Source organism: Lissotriton vulgaris, chromosome 1_1, assembly GCF_964263255.1.
Source record: "Lissotriton vulgaris chromosome 1_1, aLisVul1.2, whole genome shotgun sequence".
NCBI classification, from domain to species: Eukaryota; Metazoa; Chordata; class Amphibia; order Caudata; family Salamandridae; genus Lissotriton; species Lissotriton vulgaris.
Window position 1 is genome coordinate 1,369,570,143 of NC_141685.1, and position 22,102 is coordinate 1,369,592,244.

The following is a 22,102-nucleotide window of genomic DNA, read 5'->3' on the forward strand; positions in this document are numbered from 1 at the left end:
CTGTAGAGAAACCTGATGTTTTACTCATGTTATCCTTAGTTCGTTTTTGTTAGACCTTGCATTCTTAAGGTGGTCCCAACCCCACCTTATTGCTTTTCACCTCCGCATTTTGCAGTATCTTTTTGTTGGCCTTAGGACTCTGATCACTTTATCGCTACTAATCAGTGCTGAAGTGCACGTGCTTCTTCACTAATCATGTGTATAATTGGAGTATACCTGACTGACAGATTTAATTTACTTGAAAGCCCCTTGTAAAGTGGTATACCATATACCCAGGGACTGATTGTGCCGCCCAAAGAAATAGCATTTCAAACCTGTCTCAAGCCTGCTACTGCAGTGCCTGTGCTGCAGTGTACTGCCACTTTGACTTGGCATTTAAAACTACTTGCCAAGCCTTAAACTCCAATTTTATTACATATCAGTAACCCCTAAGGTAGGCCCTAGGTAGTCCTAGGGGCATCATGCTATGTAAGTAAAAGGTAAGACATGTACTGTGGTAGTTTGTATGTCCTAGTAGTATCAAACAGTCTATTACATTTTTCACTACTGTGAGGTCTGCCCCTCTCATAGGTTAGCATTGGGTATTCCCTTATACTTTTTGGGGGGTAATTCCATATCAGAGAGGAGAAGCTTTATTTATTTATTGATAAATCCTATCTACTGGTGAGGTTGGATTTAATCTTACTATTGTATAAATGCCATTTTTAGAGAGTGAGCATTTCTCTGCACTTACTGCTCTATTTGCATTGAAACCTGTCTTCGATTGACGTCTGGATTGGGCTGCGAGACAGCTACATATGTGCATTCCCTGTAGACAGCCACAACACAGGTCACTCAACTGCAACTGCATTCATCTGCATTCTGATTGGCCTGGGGGAGAGCTCCGCTCCCCTTACCGCAAATATGTTCAAGAACGATAATTTATGTCAGTAAGTACAGTATACCTACATCTTATAATCATGTGTGTTTAAATAATTTGTTGTTAGATCGTTTAAATATTGAAAAGGATCTGTTTTTAATAGACATTTTACAAAAACAACTGGTACATTTGGGAATTCTGTAAAGGAAAAACCCAACTGCCGTGACATTGCCAACCACAATGCCGTGACTCGGATTCGAACCGAGGTTGCTGCGGCCACAACGCAGAGTACTAACCACTATACGATCACGGCGAGCTACTTGGGCTCAATAACGTACAGTGACATGAAGAAATTATAATTCGGAACACTCAGGGCTACTCCTGTGATAGGCTGAATGTGTTCATTGCTTCCTCATTCCTTATACAAAGGCTTTATCTCCTCAGTGGTTGATAGGCTGAAACCGTTTCCTGGCCGCCTGCTTGTGAACTGGCAGGAGTCAAAGATCACACATACACTGGTGGGCCTGTGATGGGACACCAATGCAGAGAAACACACCTGGCGCAGATATTCTATTCTGTTTATTAGACCTGCATCTCCCCTGTACCTCCTCAAGCCATCTGTATGTGAAGCAAGAAAGAGTTAAGGAACGGTCCATCTACACTTTTATTGGGAGGATGCTGCCGTGAGCTCCTCCCAGCTAATCACACAAACAGCAGTAAAGCAAGATAACTACACAGTTAGGGGGGACTGCATGGTTAGGTTTTTGAGGAATTATTGAAACTGACCTCAGTGACCCATAATCAGAGCTGTGGCTAATGACTGCATGCCTAATTATGATGAAGCAAGCACCATGGCTCGTAGGGGCCCCACAACACACTTTTCTTAGCTCATTGAATTAAAGTATAAACTTCTGCCATGTGTGAGTGGTAAAGGCTTGTTAATTTTGTTGCTTTTCAAATTCACGTCTGACAACAAGACGAAGGAACATTGGGGCATCAGACGCTTTGGAAAGTAGCCACCAACCGCAGAGAAAGAGAGAAAGAGGGAAAAGACATTATGAGGTGTGGAGAAAACAGCAGCAGGTACAAGGAGCTCAAATGAGATTAATGGCGCCTAAATAGAGCACGTAAAGGAACAGTTACAAATCTAAGAAAAGGGAAAGAAAAGACTAGGAAAAAACACAGAAAGAGCTTGTAGATGAAATTCTCTTCCAGGAACAGCAGGTTAAGAGAAATTACACAGGGAGCAGTTAAGCTTGTAACACGGGGGAGAATAGAAAAGAAAATGCAGTTTTATGAAGTGTGTTTGCCTAATCCAGCTAGCACTTTTATTTTATTTCTCTATTTGCTTCTTTTATTGGTAAAGTAAGTTTCAAGTGCATGCACAGGTATGACCGAGAGAGCCAGGGTATAATAATTTGAAGCGTTTGCACCAGCGCTAATGAAGGACGAGAGTTATAGCAAAGATATGAAAGGGGGAGCGATAATAAATATGTGATATGGCAATAGTGACACCAAAATAAGCCACCTATTTATAAAACTGACATGGAAGAAATACTAAAGGTTAACTTCTGAAATTGTAGCCGATGTTAAAAAGATTCTCGTTGTCGGCAGGATTCGAACCTGCGCGGGAAGACCCCAATGGATTTCTAGTCCATCGCCTTAACCACTCGGCCACAACAACTGACTGCAAGGTGTGTGCACATAATCTGTATGCAAGTTTTCAAGGTGTCCCACAGCAAATTCCTGATATTCTGCAATGCACTTTTTAAAAATAAGGTTTTTTTCAGCAGGCACATTCTCTCCTAAAAACAAAAATTGCATGTGTATATCTCTAGTTTGGAATACCATAGGCTTGCATGCATACTCTCATGGGTCACTCAAGTTTTTTGGACCCTATTGCACTCTGTTTTCGTGCTGCTTTTAGTATATGTCCCATATTAAAGAAGTCTACCATCTTTGAGTATTTGAGGCTCCTTTGTAAGTGCTTTATATTTTTTCCTTGAAGAGCTATATAATAAAGGGGTCCGGGAAGGATTGCATTTATGGAAGATAAAAGAAGGCCCACTTGTCTCACCAAATGCTGTAGAGAAACCTGATGTTTTACTCATGTTATCCTTAGTTCGTTTTTGTTAGACCTTGCATTCTTAAGGTGGTCCCAACCCCACCTTATTGCTTTTCACCTCCGCATTTTGCTGTATCTTTTTGTTGGCCTTAGGACTCTGATCACTTTATCGCTACTAATCAGTGCTGAAGTGCACGTGCTTCTTCCCTAATCATGTGTATAATTGGAGTATACCTGACTGACAGATTTAATTTACTTGAAAGCCCCTTGTAAAGTGGTATACCATATACCCAGGGACTGATTGTGCTGCCCAAAGAAATAGCATTTCAAACCTGTCTCAAGCCTGCTACTGCAGTGCCTGTGCTGCAGTGTACTGCCACTTCGACTTGGCATTTAAAACTACTTGCCAAGCCTTAAACTCCAATTTTATTACATATCAGTAACCCCTAAGGTAGGCCCTAGGTAGTCCTAGGGGCATCCTGCTATGTAAGTAAAAGGTAAGACATGTACTGTGGTAGTTTGTATGTCCTAGTAGTATCAAACAGTCTATTACATTTTTCACTACTGTGAGGTCTGCCCCTCTCATAGGTTAGCATTGGGTATTCCCTTATACTTTTTGGGGGGTAATTCCATATCAGAGAGGAGAAGCTTTATTTATTTATTGATAAATCCTATCTACTGGTGAGGTTGGATTTAATCTTACTATTGTATAAATGCCATTTTTAGAGAGTGAGCATTTCTCTGCACTTACTGCTCTATTTGCATTGAAACCTGTCTTCGATTGACGTCTGGATTCGGCTGCGAGACAGCTACATATGTGCATTCCCTGTAGACAGCCACAACACAGGTCACTCAACTGCAACTGCATTCATCTGCATTCTGATTGGCCTGGGGGAGAGCTCCGCTCCCCTTACCGCAAATATGTTCAAGAACGATAATTTATGTCAGTAAGTACAGTATACCTACATCTTATAATCATGTGTGTTTAAATAATTTGTTGTTAGATCGTTTAAATATTGAAAAGGATCTGTTTTTAATAGACATTTTACAAAAACAACTGGTACATTTGGGAATTCTGTAAAGGAAAAACCCAACTGCCGTGACATTGCCAACCACAATGCCGTGACTCGGATTCGAACCGAGGTTGCTGCGGCCACAACGCAGAGTACTAACCACTATACGATCACGGCGAGCTACTTGGGCTCAATAACGTACAGTGATATGAAGAAATTATAATTCGGAACACTCAGGGCTACTCCTGTGATAGGCTGAATGTGTTCATTGCTTCCTCATTCCTTATACAAAGGCTTTATCTCCTCAGTGGTTGATAGGCTGAAACCGTTTCCTGGCCGCCTGCTTGTGAACTGGCAGGAGTCAAAGATCACACATACACTGGTGGGCCTGTGATGGGACACCAATGCAGAGAAACACACCTGGCGCAGATATTCTATTCTGTTTATTAGACCTGCATCTCCCCTGTACCTCCTCAAGCCATCTGTATGTGAAGCAAGAAAGAGTTAAGGAACGGTCCATCTACACTTTTATTGGGAGGATGCTGCCGTGAGCTCCTCCCAGCTAATCACACAAACAGCAGTAAAGCAGGATAACTACACAGTTAGGGGGGACTGCATGGTTAGGTTTTTGAGGAATTATTGAAACTGACCTCAGTGACCCATAATCAGAGCTGTGGCTAATGACTGCATGCCTAATTATGATGAAGCAAGCACCATGGCTCGTAGGGGCTGTAGGAAGGTACATCCTGACTATGGTTGCCCCCAACTTTTTGCCCTGTGTTTTAGCTGGTTTTGGACATAGTCGACCTGGGACCCTGCCAATCGGGACCCCAGGCCTACTGCTCTCTCTTTAAAATGGATTCCATGTACCCTAGGTACATTTCCAATTGGTACTGGGCCACCTTATCAGACCCTGTAACTCAGGGCATAGGTGTACCCAGGGCTGCCAGGGGCTGCAGCATGTATTATGCCACCCCTGGCTGGCCTCCTAAATTTGACACAACTGGCTGCATGACAGCTGGGGCAAAGTCGTGTAATCACCCTTTGCTGTAGGTGTAGTATACCTATACCTAACCCTAAAATGGACACACAGATTCCTATCAGTCACTCCTATGGCAGGCCTTGACAATCCTGAAGGCAGAGTGCTTGGAATCGTGTGAGATGGTGCTCTGGCATGAGCTGAGCCCGTCTGCAGCTTGCGGAACCAAGTCCTAATAGCTGTTCCATGATATTGCATACCATATACTCTTAAGTGCATTATAATCCTCGCGGTTAAATGCCAACTTTGGTATTGCTTTATCAAAACATGTCGAGTAAGGTGTCATACGAATTGGAATACTAACCCCTCGCCAATTCTGGCGACGGGGTTAGCATTCCACCCTTTTAGAGGGACACGACATGTATGTAACTGTGAACCCCGGTTAAAGTTAACTAAAGCCTCAGCTCCACAAAATGGATGCTGCCACCACAGACACGAGTCTGACCTCCTGCTGCTGGGAGTCCTTCCAGCGAGGGAGGCTTGGACAAAGGGTTTCCTGTCCGGGGCGGTGCTAGCACCATCCCAGACAGGGTTTTGTGTATCCTGGGTAGGCAGGGCTTTTCAGGAAGGTGACTGCTGAGTGGCACCCCGGTGCTCACTACGCATAGGCCAGTCAGAACCAGTTCCAGGGGCACACCAGCCCCTGGCCTGGGGAAGTCCGGCAGGGGAGAGGGGTGTAACCACCCCCCTCCTAGTCCCACCCATAGGCAGGACCTAGTCACCGGGTCAGCCCCCTTTTCTAGTATAAAGATGGGAGCGGGCCCCCTGTTCAAATTAGATCATCTTTGGAATCAAGACACGACTTTCTGCGAAAGGACTTCAAGATTTCTTCATCAAGATTCTCCCTTGTGGCTAAGGAGTAGTCACCCTGCATCCGCAGGCACCATCCTAAAGAGCACTGCGGTCTGCTGCAAGTCCTTCATCACGAATCCGACGACCCAGCTCGACGAGACCCGGCTTCCCTGGCACCTCTGACCTCTACTCACCTCTACAGCAAAGCTGAGAACCGTGAGTGCGACGAGACCTCGAGGGACCGACGATCGCCAAGACTGCACAACATCTTTACAACAAGCCCACCGTGTCCTCCACTGGTGAGTGCTTTGGGGTCCGAGAAGCCCCGACCCTGCGCAGCTCCAGCACCCAAGGTCAGCCTCCCTGCATCTCCACGATCTGCGTGGCGCCCTTCTGCTGTTTGCTGTGCACCGCGTTGTTTGGCTACTAGCCGGCTGGCTTGTGGCCTTCTGAACGACGCCCGACGACATCACTGCTGCTGGTCTGGTTACTCGAGACTGGCCCTTGCTTCCTTCTTGAAGAGAGGCACCCCGGACCCTCCTGGTCCACTCCAGACGCCATTTTAGGTCCACCGCGTGGGCTTGAATTTGCCAAGGCTTTGTTGCCCAATCCTGGGTCCAGCGACGCCGACAGCTTCTATCTTCATGGGACAGCTCGATCCTCCTTCCTGGTCGCCGACAACACCTCCTGGTCCGTGAGATCTTCGAGCACAGCGTCACCCACTCACCTAATCGAGGTGGCTACCATCCGGTGCCCTCCTGGTGCCCACTGACTACTGGCTAGTAGTCTCGAACTTGGTCCCCTCTGCTTTCAGGTGTCATCTTCCATCGATCCAGGCTTGGATCCACCGAACTTTCTTCACTGGTCGCCTGCCAGCAACTTCTTTCTTCCAGGCTCCTGGTCCGTCAACGAGGATTCCCGACGTCTTTTGAGTCCTATGCAGCTGCAGCCCCTGGGCTAGGTAACTTCGGCATTTTGGTGCCCCAGCATAGCCTCACTATCCAAGGGTCAGAATCTACTTTCGTTTTCTCCCTACCAGGTCGGGTTCGCCTGAGAACACTAACTTTGCAATTTCTAGCTACCATAGACTTTGTCCCGCATCTCGCGTGAGAGTGCACACACTGCACCCGAGTCCCCTGGGTCTCCCAGAAGTAATCTAACGATTCTATAGTCAAGTCCTAGCGATTCCAAAGCCTATTAGTACTGTACTTACCTGCTAGTAATTTCGCATTCCACTTTTCAAGTATATGGTTTTCCGTGCCCCTCGGGCATTTGTATATACTGTGCTAACTTAAGTATTTTTGTAAGAGTTTTGGTTTGTGCTTAGTACCCTGTCCTCATAAAGAGTACAGGGCTGTTGTGATTCTTAATAAATACCTGTTTATTTTCATAACACTTGTGTGGTGTCCTTTCACTTGGTGTTCAAGGGGTATATGTGTGGTATAACAGCTGGCTTAACACGCCCTCTCGAGTCTTTAGCCTTAGACTGCTCGTATCCACGCTACTAGGATAGCTGGTCTATAAGGTTGACTTACAACCAATCATCAATAAGGGTTGCTGGACTGATACATAGTGTTCACTAGAATAGTGAGCACTGCATATCAGGCCACCTTCTCACATTGGTGGCAGCGGTGGGATTTGAGCTTGCTGTTGTTTTGCCACACGTATCCTAAGAATATCTTGTTGAAAGATCACATAAGTACTGTTAGTACATATAACTAAGCTTAGAATACTCTGAGTTCTACTGAACCAGCTGTTGTAGCTCCTCAAGGCTTAGCACACCTTGGCTGCAACTCTTAGCAAGGGATCAGTAGGCAAACACATAGTGTAGGTAGGTGCATCACGTACACCACACTAGAATCAGCATGTCAGACAAAGGAGGAAACTCTGAGTATCCCCTTGTGTCAGTGGACCCTCCACAGGTCCTTACTTCAAAATATGCTGCTCTTAGCTTCCATGAGATGAGACAAGTGTGTACTCTCAGGAAACTAAAACAGGGGTCTAACCCCACCACTTCCTTTCTGATTGGTCTCTTAGAGGCTTATGATGCCAGTAGGGCTGGTAACCCAGACCCTTCTAATCCAGAAGGAAGTTTGCCCTCCTTACAGGGACCCTTTGATAGCCAGGCACATCCCCTCCAGGAAGCAGATGATGCTGAGGATGAGGATGAGGACCAGTTGTCAGGGGATGAGGCAGATAAGGGACAGGTAGAAGTCAGTAGACTAACCAGGTCTAACTTAAGCAGATATGAGCTTGGTACTAGGGGACCCCTGGGCCCACTCTCAGGTCAGCTTAACATTGGGAATGGACGAGTTAGGTCTCTATCAAGAGGCTCTAACAGATCCTTTCGAACCAATGGCTCTCTCAACTCTTCTCACAGAGGGATGTCTTCCCCTAAGAGGAGAGTGTATGAAGCTGAAGAAAGGGCAATCAAACTGAGGATTGAAAGGGAAGAACTTGCCCTGGCCAAAGAGAGACTTGCCCTTGCTAGAGAGCAAGAATTATGTGGGCTACAGCCCACTGGTGGCAGCAATAAACCTAGCAATAGGGAAAGGAGTTTTAATACAAAGCACCTGAATAAGATAGTGCCCCCCTTTAAAGAAGGGGATGACATCCACAAATGGATTACTGCTTTGGAGAGAGCCTGCACCGTGCCGGGTGTTCCCCAAAGTCAGTGGGCAGCTATCTTGTGGCTCTCCTTTGATGGTAAAGGTAGAGATAAGCTCCTCACCACAAGGGTGGAGGATGCTAACAATTACAAAATCTTGAAGAATACACTGGTTGATGGGTTTGGTTTAACCACTGAACAATACAGGATGCTGTTCAGAGACACCCAGAAAACTCAGTCTCAAGATTGGACTGACTTTGTTGATTGTGCCACTAAGGCTTTTGAAGGCTGGCTACTGGGTAGTAAGGTTACTGATTTTAAAGGATTGTATAATCTAATTATGAGGGAGCAAATCTTAAATAATTGTCAGAACCAGTTATTACATCAGCACCTGGTAGACTCTGAGTTGACCTCTCCACAGGAATTGGGTAAGAGGGCAGACAAATGGGTCAGAACCAGGGTTAGGCCTAAAAACCAGGGTGGTGACCAGAAAAAGGAATCAACCAAGCCTCAAGAGAAGGGTGGGGATAAATCCACAGAGAAGACTTCCCAAGGGCCCCAAAACTCCAACAAGGGTGGTGGGTCCCAGAACACTCCTTCAGAACAGAAGAAACCTTATTGCCATACCTGTAAACAGGTGGGTCATTACAAAAGTGATGCCAGTTGCCCTAAAAATGGTAATAAGGGAAATATACCCCCAGGTAATACTCCTAAACCTCCTGTTACCACTAGTGGTAATCCCCCAGGTGGTGGGAGTGCCCCCAAGAATGTGGTGGGCATTACTTTGGGCAATCAGGAGGACTATGGCCTAGCCAAGTTCCCTGACCACACTCTTGTCTGTGAGACTGGCATGGGGTTTGCCAACTTCACTACTGGACCCCACATTTTGGGAAAGTATAGACAAGAAGTTTTATTGAATGGTCAGAAAGTTGAAGCATTCAGAGACACAGGGGCCAGCCTCACCATGGTGAGTGACCATCTGGTCCCCTCTGCTCAACTGACCCCTGGTTTTACTTATCAGGTGACAGACATTCATGGAGTGAAGCGAAGGCATCCCATGGCAGTAGTCAAGCTCAGCTGGGGTAATGTCACAGGGCCCATGAGAGTGGCAGTGACAGATAACCTACCTGTAGATTGCTTACTGGGGAATGACCTGGAACTCTCAGCATGGGCTGAGGTGGAACAAGAAACTCACTCCAGAATGATAGGCCTATCCAGACAGGTTAGTGGGGCAGTAATAGCTACAGCCCCAGTCCAAGCACCATTCCTCCCTGAAAAGGTTGGAAGGGCAGTGGTAGCCACTGCCCAGGCTCAGACAGACTTTCCAGAGCAGGATAGGAGGACTGTGACAGTCACAGCCCAAACACAAACTGAGTGCCCTCCTGAAAAGGTTGGCAAGGTTGAAATGGTCTCAGCCTCCACTCAAACAGATAGTGAGGTTGTGAAGCCTGAAACAATGGATCACTCCACTCAAACAGAGAGCATTGAGGAGGAAGAAGAGTCTTCCCCCTCCCAGACACTAGGTGAGAGCCAGCCTCCTCAGGGAACTGACTCTACCCCTGTTGAAGGAACTGCCCCAGAGGTAGTCAGGCCTAGCCTGGCAGAGCCCCTGATGGCAGTGGACCCTTCCCAGGTGGGACCCAGTCTGGAGCAGGTAACCTGCCCCTCTCTACCCTGCCTCAGTCAGCCCAGGGCTGAAGAGATCAGGGAGGCCAGTGGTGGACCCCAAAGGGCCCCCTGTCCAAAAGAACCCCTTAATCAGCAGATTAGGATCACTGAAGCTGGTAAACCTAGCCAAGTGAAAATAGAACAGACTCCTGAGGGATCCCCCTTAAAAGTAGTTAGGGAACTCCCACAGCTGGACACTGTTGGGCACAGCCAAACATGGGGCCTAAAAACCCCAGACCTGACCTGTCCCTCCAGTAAGCCAAACAGAGGGACTCAGCCTCCAGCTTTAGGTAGCCAGAGGCTGACCCCGAGAGCTCAGTGCATCTCAGCTAAAGAAAGAAAGGCACACATGATGAATGGTGATTGGAGGAAGTTGAGCCCAAAGGTAGAGGAGCCTCACTTCAGTACTCCATCCCAGCATCAGCCTTCTTCTTTCCCAAGACACACCAAAGGCAGAGATTCCCTATGGTGGAGACCCTCAGATACCCTTAGGGTGAGGGGTTGCCTAGTGGACCATGACACAGGGGGAAACCAAGCCAGAGCTGGTCCTTCCTTATATGGCCACTTAGGTAATAGAGGCTTACCTGGACAAGGATAGCCTTATCTCCTTTCGTTTGGGGGGGGGTTGTGTAGGAAGGTACATCCTGACTATGGTTGCCCCCAACTTTTTGCCCTGTGTTTTAGCTGGTTTTGGACATAGTCGACCTGGGACCCTGCCAATCGGGACCCCAGGCCTACTGCTCTCTCTTTAAAATGGATTCCATGTACCCTAGGTACATTTCCAATTGGTACTGGGCCACCTTATCAGACCCTGTAACTCAGGGCATAGGTGTACCCAGGGCTGCCAGGGGCTGCAGCATGTATTATGCCACCCCTGGCTGGCCTCCTAAATTTGACACAACTGGCTGCATGACAGCTGGGGCAAAGTCGTGTAATCACCCTTTGCTGTAGGTGTAGTATACCTATACCTAACCCTAAAATGGACACACAGATTCCTATCAGTCACTCCTATGGCAGGCCTTGACAATCCTGAAGGCAGAGTGCTTGGAATCGTGTGAGATGGTGCTCTGGCATGAGCTGAGCCCGTCTGCAGCTTGCGGAACCAAGTCCTAATAGCTGTTCCATGATATCGCATACCATATACTCTTAAGTGCATTATAATCCTCGCAGTTAAATGCCAACTTTGGTATTGCTTTATCAAAACATGTCGAGTAAGGTGTCATACGAATTGGAATACTAACCCCTCGCCAATTCTGGCGACGGGGTTAGCATTCCACCCTTCTAGAGGGACACGACATGTATGTAACTGTGAACCCCGGTTAAAGTTAACTAAAGCCTCAGCTCCACAAAATGGATGCTGCCACCACAGACACGAGTCTGACCTCCTGCTGCTGGGAGTCCTTCCAGCGAGGGAGGCTTGGACAAAGGGTTTCCTGTCCGGGGCGGTGCTAGCACCATCCCAGACAGGGTTTTGTGTATCCTGGGTAGGCAGGGCTTTTCAGGAAGGTGACTGCTGAGTGGCACCCCGGTGCTCACTACGCATAGGCCAGTCAGAACCAGTTCCAGGGGCACACCAGCCCCTGGCCTGGGGAAGTCCAGCAGGGGAGAGGGGTGTAACCACCCCCCTCCTAGTCCCACCCATAGGCAGGACCTAGTCACCGGGTCAGCCCCCTTTTCTAGTATAAAGATGGGAGCGGGCCCCCTGTTCAAATTAGATCATCTTTGGAATCAAGACACGACTTTCTGCGAAAGGACTTCAAGATTTCTTCATCAAGATTCTCCCTTGTGGCTAAGGAGTAGTCACCCTGCATCCGCAGGCACCATCCTAAAGAGCACTGCGGTCTGCTGCAAGTCCTTCATCACGAATCCGACGACCCAGCTCAACGAGACCCGGCTTCCCTGGCACCTCTGACCTCTACTCACCTCTACAGCAAAGCTGAGAACCGTGAGTGCGACGAGACCTCGAGGGACCGACGATCGCCAAGACTGCACGACATCTTTACAACAAGCCCACCGTGTCCTCCACTGGTGAGTGCTTTGGGGTCCGAGAAGCCCCGACCCTGCGCAGCTCCAGCACCCAAGGTCAGCCTCCCTGCATCTCCACGATCTGCGTGGCGCCCTTCTGCTGTTTGCTGTGCACCGCGTTGTTTGGCTACTAGCCGGCTGGCTTGTGGCCTTCTGAACGACGCCCGACGACATCACTGCTGCTGGTCTGGTTACTCGAGACTGGCCCTTGCTTCCTTCTTGAAGAGAGGCACCCCGGACCCTCCTGGTCCACTCCAGACGCCATTTTAGGTCCACCGCGTGGGCTTGAATTTGCCAAGGCTTTGTTGCCCAATCCTGGGTCCAGCGACGCCGACAGCTTCTATCTTCATGGGACAGCTCGATCCTCCTTCCTGGTCGCCGACAACACCTCCTGGTCCGTGAGATCTTCGAGCACAGCGTCACCCACTCACCTAATCGAGGTGGCTACCATCCGGTGCCCACCTGGTGCCCACTGACTACTGGCTAGTAGTCTCGAACTTGGTCCCCTCTGCTTTCAGGTGTCATCTTCCATCGATCCAGGCTTGGATCCACCGAACTTTCTTCACTGGTCGCCTGCCAGCAACTTCTTTCTTCCAGGCTCCTGGTCCGTCAACGAGGATTCCCGACGTCTTTTGAGTCCTATGCAGCTGCAGCCCCTGGGCTAGGTAACTTCGGCATTTCGGTGCCCCAGCATAGCCTCACTATCCAAGGGTCAGAATCTACTTTCGTTTTCTCCCTACCAGGTCGGGTTCGCCCGAGAACACTAACTTTGCAATTTCTAGCTACCATAGACTTTGTCCCGCATCTCGCGTGAGAGTGCACACACTGCACCCGAGTCCCCTGGGTCTCCCAGAAGTAATCTAACGATTCTATAGTCAAGTCCTAGCGATTCCAAAGCCTATTAGTACTGTACTTACCTGCTAGTAATTTCGCATTCCACTTTTCAAGTATATGGTTTTCCGTGCCCCTCGGGCATTTGTATATACTGTGCTAACTTAAGTATTTTTGTAAGAGTTTTGGTTTGTGCTTAGTACCCTGTCCTCATAAAGAGTACAGGGCTGTTGTGATTCTTAATAAATAACTGTTTATTTTCATAACACTTGTGTGGTGTCCTTTCACTTGGTGTTCAAGGGGTATATGTGTGGTATAACAGCTGGCTTAACACGCCCTCTCGAGTCTTTAGCCTTAGACTGCTCGTATCCACGCTACTAGGATAGCTGGTCTATAAGGTTGACTTACAACCAATCATCAATAAGGGTTGCTGGACTGATACATAGTGTTCACTAGAATAGTGAGCACTGCATATCAGGCCACCTTCTCACAGGGGCCCCACAACACACTTTTCTTAGCTCATTGAATTAAAGTATAAACTTCTGCCATGTGTGAGTGGTAAAGGCTTGTTTATTTTGTTGCTTTTCAAATTCACGTCTGACAACAAGACGAAGGAACATTGGGGCATCAGACGCTTTGGAAAGTAGCCACCAACCGCAGAGAAAGAGAGAAAGAGGGAAAAGACAGTATGAGGTGTGGAGAAAACAGCAGCAGGTACAAGGAGCTCAAATGAGATTAATGGCGCCTAAATAGAGCACGTAAAGGAACAGTTACAAATCTAAGAAAAGGGAAAGAAAAGACTAGGAAAAAACACAGAAAGAGCTTGTAGATGAAATTCTCTTCCAGGAACAGCAGGTTAAGAGAAATTACACAGGGAGCAGTTAAGCTTGTAACACGGGGGAGAATTGAAAAGAAAATGCAGTTTTATGAAGTGTGTTTGCCTAATCCAGCTAGCACTTTTATTTTATTTCTCTATTTGCTTCTTTTATTGGTAAAGTAAGTTTCAAGTGCATGCACAGGTATGACCGAGAGAGCCAGGGTATAATAATTTGAAGCGTTTGCACCAGCGCTAATGAAGGACGAGAGTTATAGCAAAGATATGAAAGGGGGAGCGATAATAAATATGTGATATGGCAATAGTGACACCAAAATAAGCCACCTATTTATAAAACTGACATGGAAGAAATACTAAAGGTTAACTTCTGAAATTGTAGCCGATGTTAAAAAGATTCTCGTTGTCCGCAGGATTCGAGCCTGCGCGGGGAGACCCCAATGGATTTCTAGTCCATCGCCTTAACCACTCGGCCACAACAACTGACTCAAAGGTGTGTGCACATAATCTGTATGCAAGTTTTCAAGGTGTCCCACAGCAAATTCCTGATATTCTGCAATGCACTTTTTAAAAATAAGGTTTTTTTCAGCAGGCACATTCTCTCCTAAAAACAAAAATTGCATGCGTATATCTCTAGTTTGGAATACCATAGGCTTGCATGCATACTCTCATGGGTCACTCAAGTTTTTTGGACCCTATTGCACTCTGTTTTCGTGCTGCTTTTAGTATATGTCCCATATTAAAGAGGTCTACCATCTTTGAGTATTTGAGGCTCCTTTGTAAGTGCTTTATATTTTTTCCTTGAAGAGCTATATAATAAAGGGGTCCGGGAAGGATTGCATTTATGGAAGATAAAAGAAGGCCCACTTGTCTCACCAAATGCTGTAGAGAAACCTGATGTTTTACTCATGTTATCCTTAATTCGTTTTTGTTAGACCTTGCATTCTTAAGGTGGTCCCAACCCCACCTTATTGCTTTTCACCTCCGCATTTTGCTGTATCTTTTTGTTGGCCTTAGGACTCTGATCACTTTATCGCTACTAATCAGTGCTGAAGTGCACGTGCTTCTTCCCTAATCATGTGTATAATTGGAGTATACCTGACTGACAGATTTAATTTACTTGAAAGCCCCTTGTAAAGTGGTATACCATATACCCAGGGACTGATTGTGCCGCCCAAAGAAATAGCATTTCAAACTTGTCTCAAGCCTGCTACTGCAGTGCCTGTGCTGCAGTGTACTGCCACTTCGACTTGGCATTTAAAACTACTTGCCAAGCCTTAAACTCCAATTTTATTACATATCAGTAACCCCTAAGGTAGGCCCTAGGTAGTCCTAGGGGCATCATGCTATGTAAGTAAAAGGTAAGACATGTACTGTGGTAGTTTGTATTTCCTAGTAGTATCAAACAGTCTATTACATTTTTCACTACTGTGAGGTCTGCCCCTCTCATAGGTTAGCATTGGGTATTCCCTTATACTTTTTGGGGGGTAATTCAATATCAGAGAGGAGAAGCTTTATTTATTTATTGATAAATCCTATCTACTGGTGAGGTTGGATTTAATCTTACTATTGTATAAATGCCATTTTTAGAGAGTGAGCATTTCTCTGCACTTACTGCTCTATTTGCATTGAAACCTGTCTTCGATTGACGTCTGGATTGGGCTGCGAGACAGCTACATATGTGCATTCCCTGTAGACAGCCACAACACAGGTCACTCAACTGCAACTGCATTCATCTGCATTCTGATTGGCCTGGGGGAGAGCTCCGCTCCCCTTACCGCAAATATGTTCAAGAACGATAATTTATGTCAGTAAGTACAGTATACCTACATCTTATAATCATGTGTGTTTAAATAATTTGTTGTTAGATCGTTTAAATATTGAAAAGGATCTGTTTTTAATAGACATTTTACAAAAACAACTGGTACATTTGGGAATTCTGTAAAGGAAAAACCCAACTGCCGTGACATTGCCAACCACAATGCCGTGACTCGGATTCGAACCGAGGTTGCTGCGGCCACAACGCATAGTACTAACCACTATACGATCACGGCGAGCTACTTGGGCTCAATAATGTACAGTGACATGAAGAAATTATAATTCGGAACACTCAGGGCTACTCCTGTGATAGGCTGAATGTGTTCATTGCTTCCTCATTCCTTATACAAAGGCTTTATCTCCTCAGTGGTTGATAGGCTGAAACCGTTTCCTGGCCGCCTGCTTGTGAACTGGCAGGAGTCAAAGATCACACATACACTGGTGGGCCTGTGATGGGACACCAATGCAGAGAAACACACCTGGCGCAGATATTCTATTCTGTTTATTAGACCTGCATCTCCCCTGTACCTCCTCAAGCCATCTGTATGTGAAGCAAGAAAGAGTTAAGGAACGGTCCATCTACACTTTTATTGGGAGGATGCTGCCGTGAGCTCCTCCCAGCTAATCACACAAACAGCAGTAAAGCAAGATAACTACACAGTTAGGGGGGACTGCATGGTTAGGTTTTTTAGGAATTATTGAAACTGACCTCAGTGACCCATAATCAGAGCTGTGGCTAATGACTGCATGCCTAATTATGATGAAGCAAGCACCATGGCTCGTAGGGGCCTCACAACACACTTTTCTTAGCTCATTGAATTAAAGTATAAACTTCTGCCATGTGTGAGTGGTAAAGGCTTGTTAATTTTGTTGCTTTTCAAATTCACGTCTGACAACAAGACGAAGGAACATTGGGGCATCAGACGCTTTGGAAAGTAGCCACCAACCGCAGAGAAAGAGAGAAAGAGGGAAAAGACAGTATGAGGTGTGGAGAAAACAGCAGCAGGTACAAGGAGCTCAAATGAGATTAATGGCGCCGAAATAGAGCACGTAAAGGAACAGTTACAAATCTAAGAAAAGGGAAAGAAAAGACTAGGAAAAAACACAGAAAGAGCTTGTAGATGAAATTCTCTTCCAGGAACAGCAGGTTAAGAGAAATTACACAGGGAGCAGTTAAGCTTGTAACACGGGGGAGAATAGAAAAGAAAATGCAGTTTTATGAAGTGTGTTTGCCTAATCCAGCTAGCACTTTTATTTTATTTCTCTATTTGCTTCTTTTATTGGTAAAGTAAGTTTCAAGTGCATGCACAGGTATGACCGAGAGAGCCAGGGTATAATAATTTGAAGCGTTTGCACCAGCGCTAATGAAGGACGAGAGTTATAGCAAAGATATGAAAGGGGGAGCGATAATAAATATGTGATATGGCAATAGTGACACCAAAATAAGCCACCTATTTATAAAACTGACATGGAAGAAATACTACAGGTTAACTTCTGAAATTGTAGCCGATGTTAAAAAGATTCTCGTTGTCGGCAGGATTCGAACCTGCGCGGGGGAGACCCCAATGGATTTATAGTCCATCGCCTTAACCACTCGGCCACAACAACTGACTGCAAGGTGTGTGCATATAATCTGTATGCAAGTTTTCAAGGTGTCCCACAGCAAATTCCTGATATTCTGCAATGCACTTTTTAAAAATAAGGTTTTTTTCAGCAGGCACATTCTCTCCTAAAAACAAAAATTGCATGCGTATATCTCTAGTTTGGAATACCATAGGCTTGCATGCATACTCTCATGGGTCACTCAAGTTTTTTGGACCCTATTGCACTCTGTTTTCATGCTGCTTTTAGTATATGTCCCATATTAAAGAAGTCTACCATCTTTGAGTATTTGAGGCTCCTTTGTAAGTGCTTTATATTTTTTCCTTGAAGAGCTATATAATAAAGGGGTCCGGGAAGGATTGCATTTATGGAAGATAAAAGAAGGCCCACTTGTCTCACCAAATGCTGTAGAGAAACCTGATGTTTTACTCATGTTATCCTTAGTTCGTTTTTGTTAGACCTTGCATTCTTAAGGTGGTCCCAACCCCACCTTATTGCTTTTCACCTCCGCATTTTGCTGTATCTTTTTGTTGGCCTTAGGACTCTGATCACTTTATCGCTACTAATCAGTGCTGAAGTGCACGTGCTTCTTCCCTAATCATGTGTATAATTGGAGTATACCTGACTGACAGATTTAATTTACTTGAAAGCCCCTTGTAGAGTGGTATACCATATACCCAGGGACTGATTGTGCCGCCCAAAGAAATAGCATTTCAAACCTGTCTCAAGCCTGCTACTGCAGTGCCTGTGCTGCAGTGTACTGCCACTTCGACTTGGCATTTAAAACTACTTGCAAAGCCTTAAACTCCAATTTTATTACATATCAGTAACCCCTAAGGTAGGCCCTAGGTAGTCCTAGGGGCATCATGCTATGTAAGTAAAAGGTAAGACATGTACTGTGGTAGTTTGTATGTCCTAGTAGTATCAAACAGTCTATTACATTTTTCACTACTGTGAGGTCTGCCCCTCTCATAGGTTAGCATTGGGTATTCCCTTATACTTTTTGGGGGGTAATTCCATATCAGAGAGGAGAAGCTTTATTTATTTATTGATAAATCCTATCTACTGGTGAGGTTGGATTTAATCTTACTATTGTATAAATGCCATTTTTAGAGAGTGAGCATTTCTCTGCACTTACTGCTCTATTTGCATTGAAACCTGTCTTCGATTGACGTCTGGATTGGGCTGCGAGACAGCTACATATGTGCATTCCCTGTAGACAGCCACAACACAGGTCACTCAACTGCAACTGCATTCATCTGCATTCTGATTGGCCTGGGGGAGAGCTCCGCTCCCCTTACCGCAAATATGTTCAAGAACGATAATTTATGTCAGTAAGTACAGTATACCTACATCTTATAATCATGTGTGTTTAAATAATTTGTTGTTAGATCGTTTAAATATTGAAAAGGATCTGTTTTTAATAGACATTTTACAAAAACAACTGGTACATTTGGGAGTTCTGTAAAGGAAAAACCCAACTGCCGTGACGTTGCCAACCACAATGCCGTGACTCGGATTCGAACCGAGGTTACTGCGGCCACAACGCAGAGTACTAACCACTATACGATCACGGCGAGCTACTTGGGCTCAATAACATACAGTGACATGAAGAAATTATAATTCGGAACACTCAGGGCTACTCCTGTGATAGGCTGAATGTGTTCATTGCTTCCTCATTCATTATACAAAGGCTTTATCTCCTCAGTGGTTGATAGGCTGAAACCGTTTCCTGGCCGCCTGCTTCTGAACTGGCAGGAGTCAAAGATCACACATACACTGGTGGGCCTGTGATGGGACACCAATGCAGAGAAACACACCTGGCGCAGATATTCTATTCTGTTTATTAGACCTGCATCTCCCCTGTACCTCCTCAAGCCATCTGTATGTGAAGCAAGAAAGAGTTAAGGAACGGTCCATCTACACTTTTATTGGGAGGATGCTGCCGTGAGCTCCTCCCAGCTAATCACACAAACAGCAGTAAAGCAAGATAACTACACAGTTAGGGGGGACTGCATGGTTAGGTTTTTGAGGAATTATTGAAACTGACCTCAGTGACCCATAATCAGAGCTGTGGCTAATGACTGCATGCCTAATTATGATGAAGCAAGCACCATGGCTCGTAGGGGCCCCACAACACACTTTTCTTAGCTCATTGAATTAAAGTATAAACTTCTGCCATGTGTGAGTGGTAAAGGCTTGTTAATTTTGTTGCTTTTCAAATTCACGTCTGACAACAAGACGAAGGAACATTGGGGCATCAGACGCTTTGGAAAGTAGCCACCAACCGCAGAGAAAGAGAGAAAGAGGGAAAAGACAGTATGAGGTGTGGAGAAAACAGCAGCAGGTACAAGGAGCTCAAATGAGATTAATGGCGCCTAAATAGAGCACGTAAAGGAACAGTTACAAATCTAAGAAAAGGGAAAGAAAAGACTAGGAAAAAACACAGAAAGAGCTTGTAGATGAAATTCTCTTCCAGGAACAGCAGGTTAAGAGAAATTACACAGGGAGCAGTTAAGCTTGTAACACGGGGGAGAATAGAAAAGAAAATGCAGTTTTATGAAGTGTGTTTGCCTAATCCAGCTAGCACTTTTATTTTATTTCTCTATTTGCTTCTTTTATTGGTAAAGTAAGTTTCAAGTGCATGCACAGGTATGACCGAGAGAGCCAGGGTATAATAATTTGAAGCGTTTGCACCAGCGCTAATGAAGGACGAGAGTTATAGCAAAGATATGAAAGGGGGAGCGCTAATAAATATGTGATATGGCAATAGTGACACCAAAATAAGCCACCTATTTATAAAACTGACATGGAAGAAATACTAAAGGTTAACTTCTGAAATTGTAGCCGATGTTAAAAAGATTCTCGTTGTTGGCAGGATTCGAACCTGCGCAGGGAGACCCCAATGGATTTCTAGTCCATCGCCTTAACCACTCGGCCACAACAACTGACTGCAAGGTGTGTGCACATAATCTGTATGCAAGTTTTCAAGGTGTCCCACAGCAAATTCCTGATATTCTGCAATGCACTTTTTAAAAATAAGGTTTTTTTCAGCAGGCACATTCTCTCCTAAAAACAAAAATTGCATGCGTATATCTCTAGTTTGGAATACCATAGGCTTGCATGCATACTCTCATGGGTCACTCAAGTTTTTTGGACCCTATTGCACTCTGTTTTCATGCTGCTTTTAGTATATGTCCCATATTAAAGAAGTCTACCATCTTTGAGTATTTGAGGCTCCTTTGTAAGTGCTTTATATTTTTTCCTTGAAGAGCTATATAATAAAGGGGTCCGGGAAGGATTGCATTTATGGAAGATAAAAGAAGGCCCACTTGTCTCACCAAATGCTGTAGAGAAACCTGATGTTTTACTCATGTTATCCTTAGTTCGTTTTTGTTAGACCTTGCATTCTTAAGGTGGTCCCAACCCCACCTTATTGCTTTTCACCTCCGCATTTTGCTGTATCTTTTTGTTGGCCTTAGGACTCTGATCACTTTATCGCTACTAATCAGTGCTGAAGTGCACGTGCTTCTTCCCTAATCATGTGTATAATTGGAGTATACCTGACTGACAGATTAAATTTACTTGAAAGCCCCTTGTAAAGTGGTATACCATATACCCAGGGACTGATTGTGCCGCCCAAAGAAATAGCATTTCAAACCTGTCTCAAGCCTGCTACTGCAGTGCCTGTGCTGCAGTGTACTGCCACTTCGACTTGGCATTTAAAACTACTTGCAAAGCCTTAAACTCCAATTTTATTACATATCAGTAACCCCTAAGGTAGGCCCTAGGTAGTCCTAGGGGCATCATGCTATGTAAGTAAAAGGTAAGACATGTACTGTGGTAGTTTGTATGTCCTAGTAGTATCAAACAGTCTATTACATTTTTCACTACTGTGAGGTCTGCCCCTCTCATAGGTTAGCATTGGGTATTCCCTTATACTTTTTGGGGGGTAATTCCATATCAGAGAGGAGAAGCTTTATTTATTTTTGATAAATCCTATCTACTGGTGAGGTTGGATTTAATCTTACTATTGTATAAATGCAATTTTTAGAGAGTGAGCATTTCTCTGCACTTACTGCTCTATTTGCATTGAAACCTGTCTTCGATTGACGTCTGGATTGGGCTGCGAGACAGCTACATATGTGCATTCCCTGTAGACAGCCACAACACAGGTCACTCAACTGCAACTGCATTCATCTGCATTCTGATTGGCCTGGGGGAGAGCTCCGCTCCCCTTACCGCAAATATGTTCAAGAACGATAATTTATGTCAGTAAGTACAGTATACCTACATCTTATAATCATGTGTGTTTAAATAATTTGTTGTTAGATCGTTTAAATATTGAAAAGGATCTGTTTTTAATAGACATTTTACAAAAACAACTGGTACATTTGGGAATTCTGTAAAGGAAAAACCCAACTGCCGTGACATTGCCAACCACAATGCCGTGACTCGGATTCGAACCGAGGTTACTGCGGCCACAACGCAGAGTACTAACCACTATACGATCACGGCGAGCTACTTGGGCTCAATAACGTACAGTGACATGAAGAAATTATAATTCGGAACACTCAGGGCTACTCCTGTGATAGGCTGAATGTGTTCATTGCTTCCTCATTCATTATACAAAGGCTTTATCTCCTCAGTGGTTGATAGGCTGAAACCGTTTCCTGGCCGCCTGCTTGTGAACTGGCAGGAGTCAAAGATCACACATACACTGGTGGGCCTGTGATGGGACACCAATGCAGAGAAACACACCTGGCGCAGATATTCTATTCTGTTTATTAGACCTGCATCTCCCCTGTACCTCCTCAAGCCATCTGTATGTGAAGCAAGAAAGAGTTAAGGAACGGTCCATCTACACTTTTATTGGGAGGATGCTGCAGTGAGCTCCTCCCAGCTAATCACACAAACAGCAGTAAAGCAAGATAACTACACAGTTAGGGG

General features: G+C 45.3%; 8 non-coding genes across 8 annotated transcripts; all 8 read right to left on the bottom strand.

Moving 5' to 3' along the window:
• Positions 1-1,100: 1,100 nt before the first annotated feature.
• On the bottom strand, positions 1,101-1,172 carry TRNAH-GUG (transfer RNA histidin (anticodon GUG)). The gene has a single exon. It is a non-coding gene; the product is annotated as a tRNA-His (tRNA).
• A 1,289-nt stretch (positions 1,173-2,461) lies between these two features.
• On the bottom strand, positions 2,462-2,543 carry TRNAS-AGA (transfer RNA serine (anticodon AGA)). Its single transcript has one exon. It is a non-coding gene; the product is annotated as a tRNA-Ser (tRNA).
• A 1,499-nt stretch (positions 2,544-4,042) lies between these two features.
• Positions 4,043-4,114, bottom strand: TRNAH-GUG (transfer RNA histidin (anticodon GUG)). Its single transcript has one exon. It is a non-coding gene; the product is annotated as a tRNA-His (tRNA).
• An 11,600-nt stretch (positions 4,115-15,714) lies between these two features.
• Positions 15,715-15,786, bottom strand: TRNAH-GUG (transfer RNA histidin (anticodon GUG)). The gene has a single exon. It is a non-coding gene; the product is annotated as a tRNA-His (tRNA).
• A 1,289-nt stretch (positions 15,787-17,075) lies between these two features.
• TRNAY-AUA (transfer RNA tyrosine (anticodon AUA)) lies at positions 17,076-17,158 on the bottom strand. Its single transcript has one exon. It is a non-coding gene; the product is annotated as a tRNA-Tyr (tRNA).
• A 1,499-nt stretch (positions 17,159-18,657) lies between these two features.
• Positions 18,658-18,729, bottom strand: TRNAH-GUG (transfer RNA histidin (anticodon GUG)). Its single transcript has one exon. It is a non-coding gene; the product is annotated as a tRNA-His (tRNA).
• A 1,289-nt stretch (positions 18,730-20,018) lies between these two features.
• Positions 20,019-20,100, bottom strand: TRNAS-AGA (transfer RNA serine (anticodon AGA)). Its single transcript has one exon. It is a non-coding gene; the product is annotated as a tRNA-Ser (tRNA).
• A 1,498-nt stretch (positions 20,101-21,598) lies between these two features.
• Positions 21,599-21,670, bottom strand: TRNAH-GUG (transfer RNA histidin (anticodon GUG)). The gene has a single exon. It is a non-coding gene; the product is annotated as a tRNA-His (tRNA).
• Between the last annotated feature and the right edge of the window lie 432 nt (positions 21,671-22,102).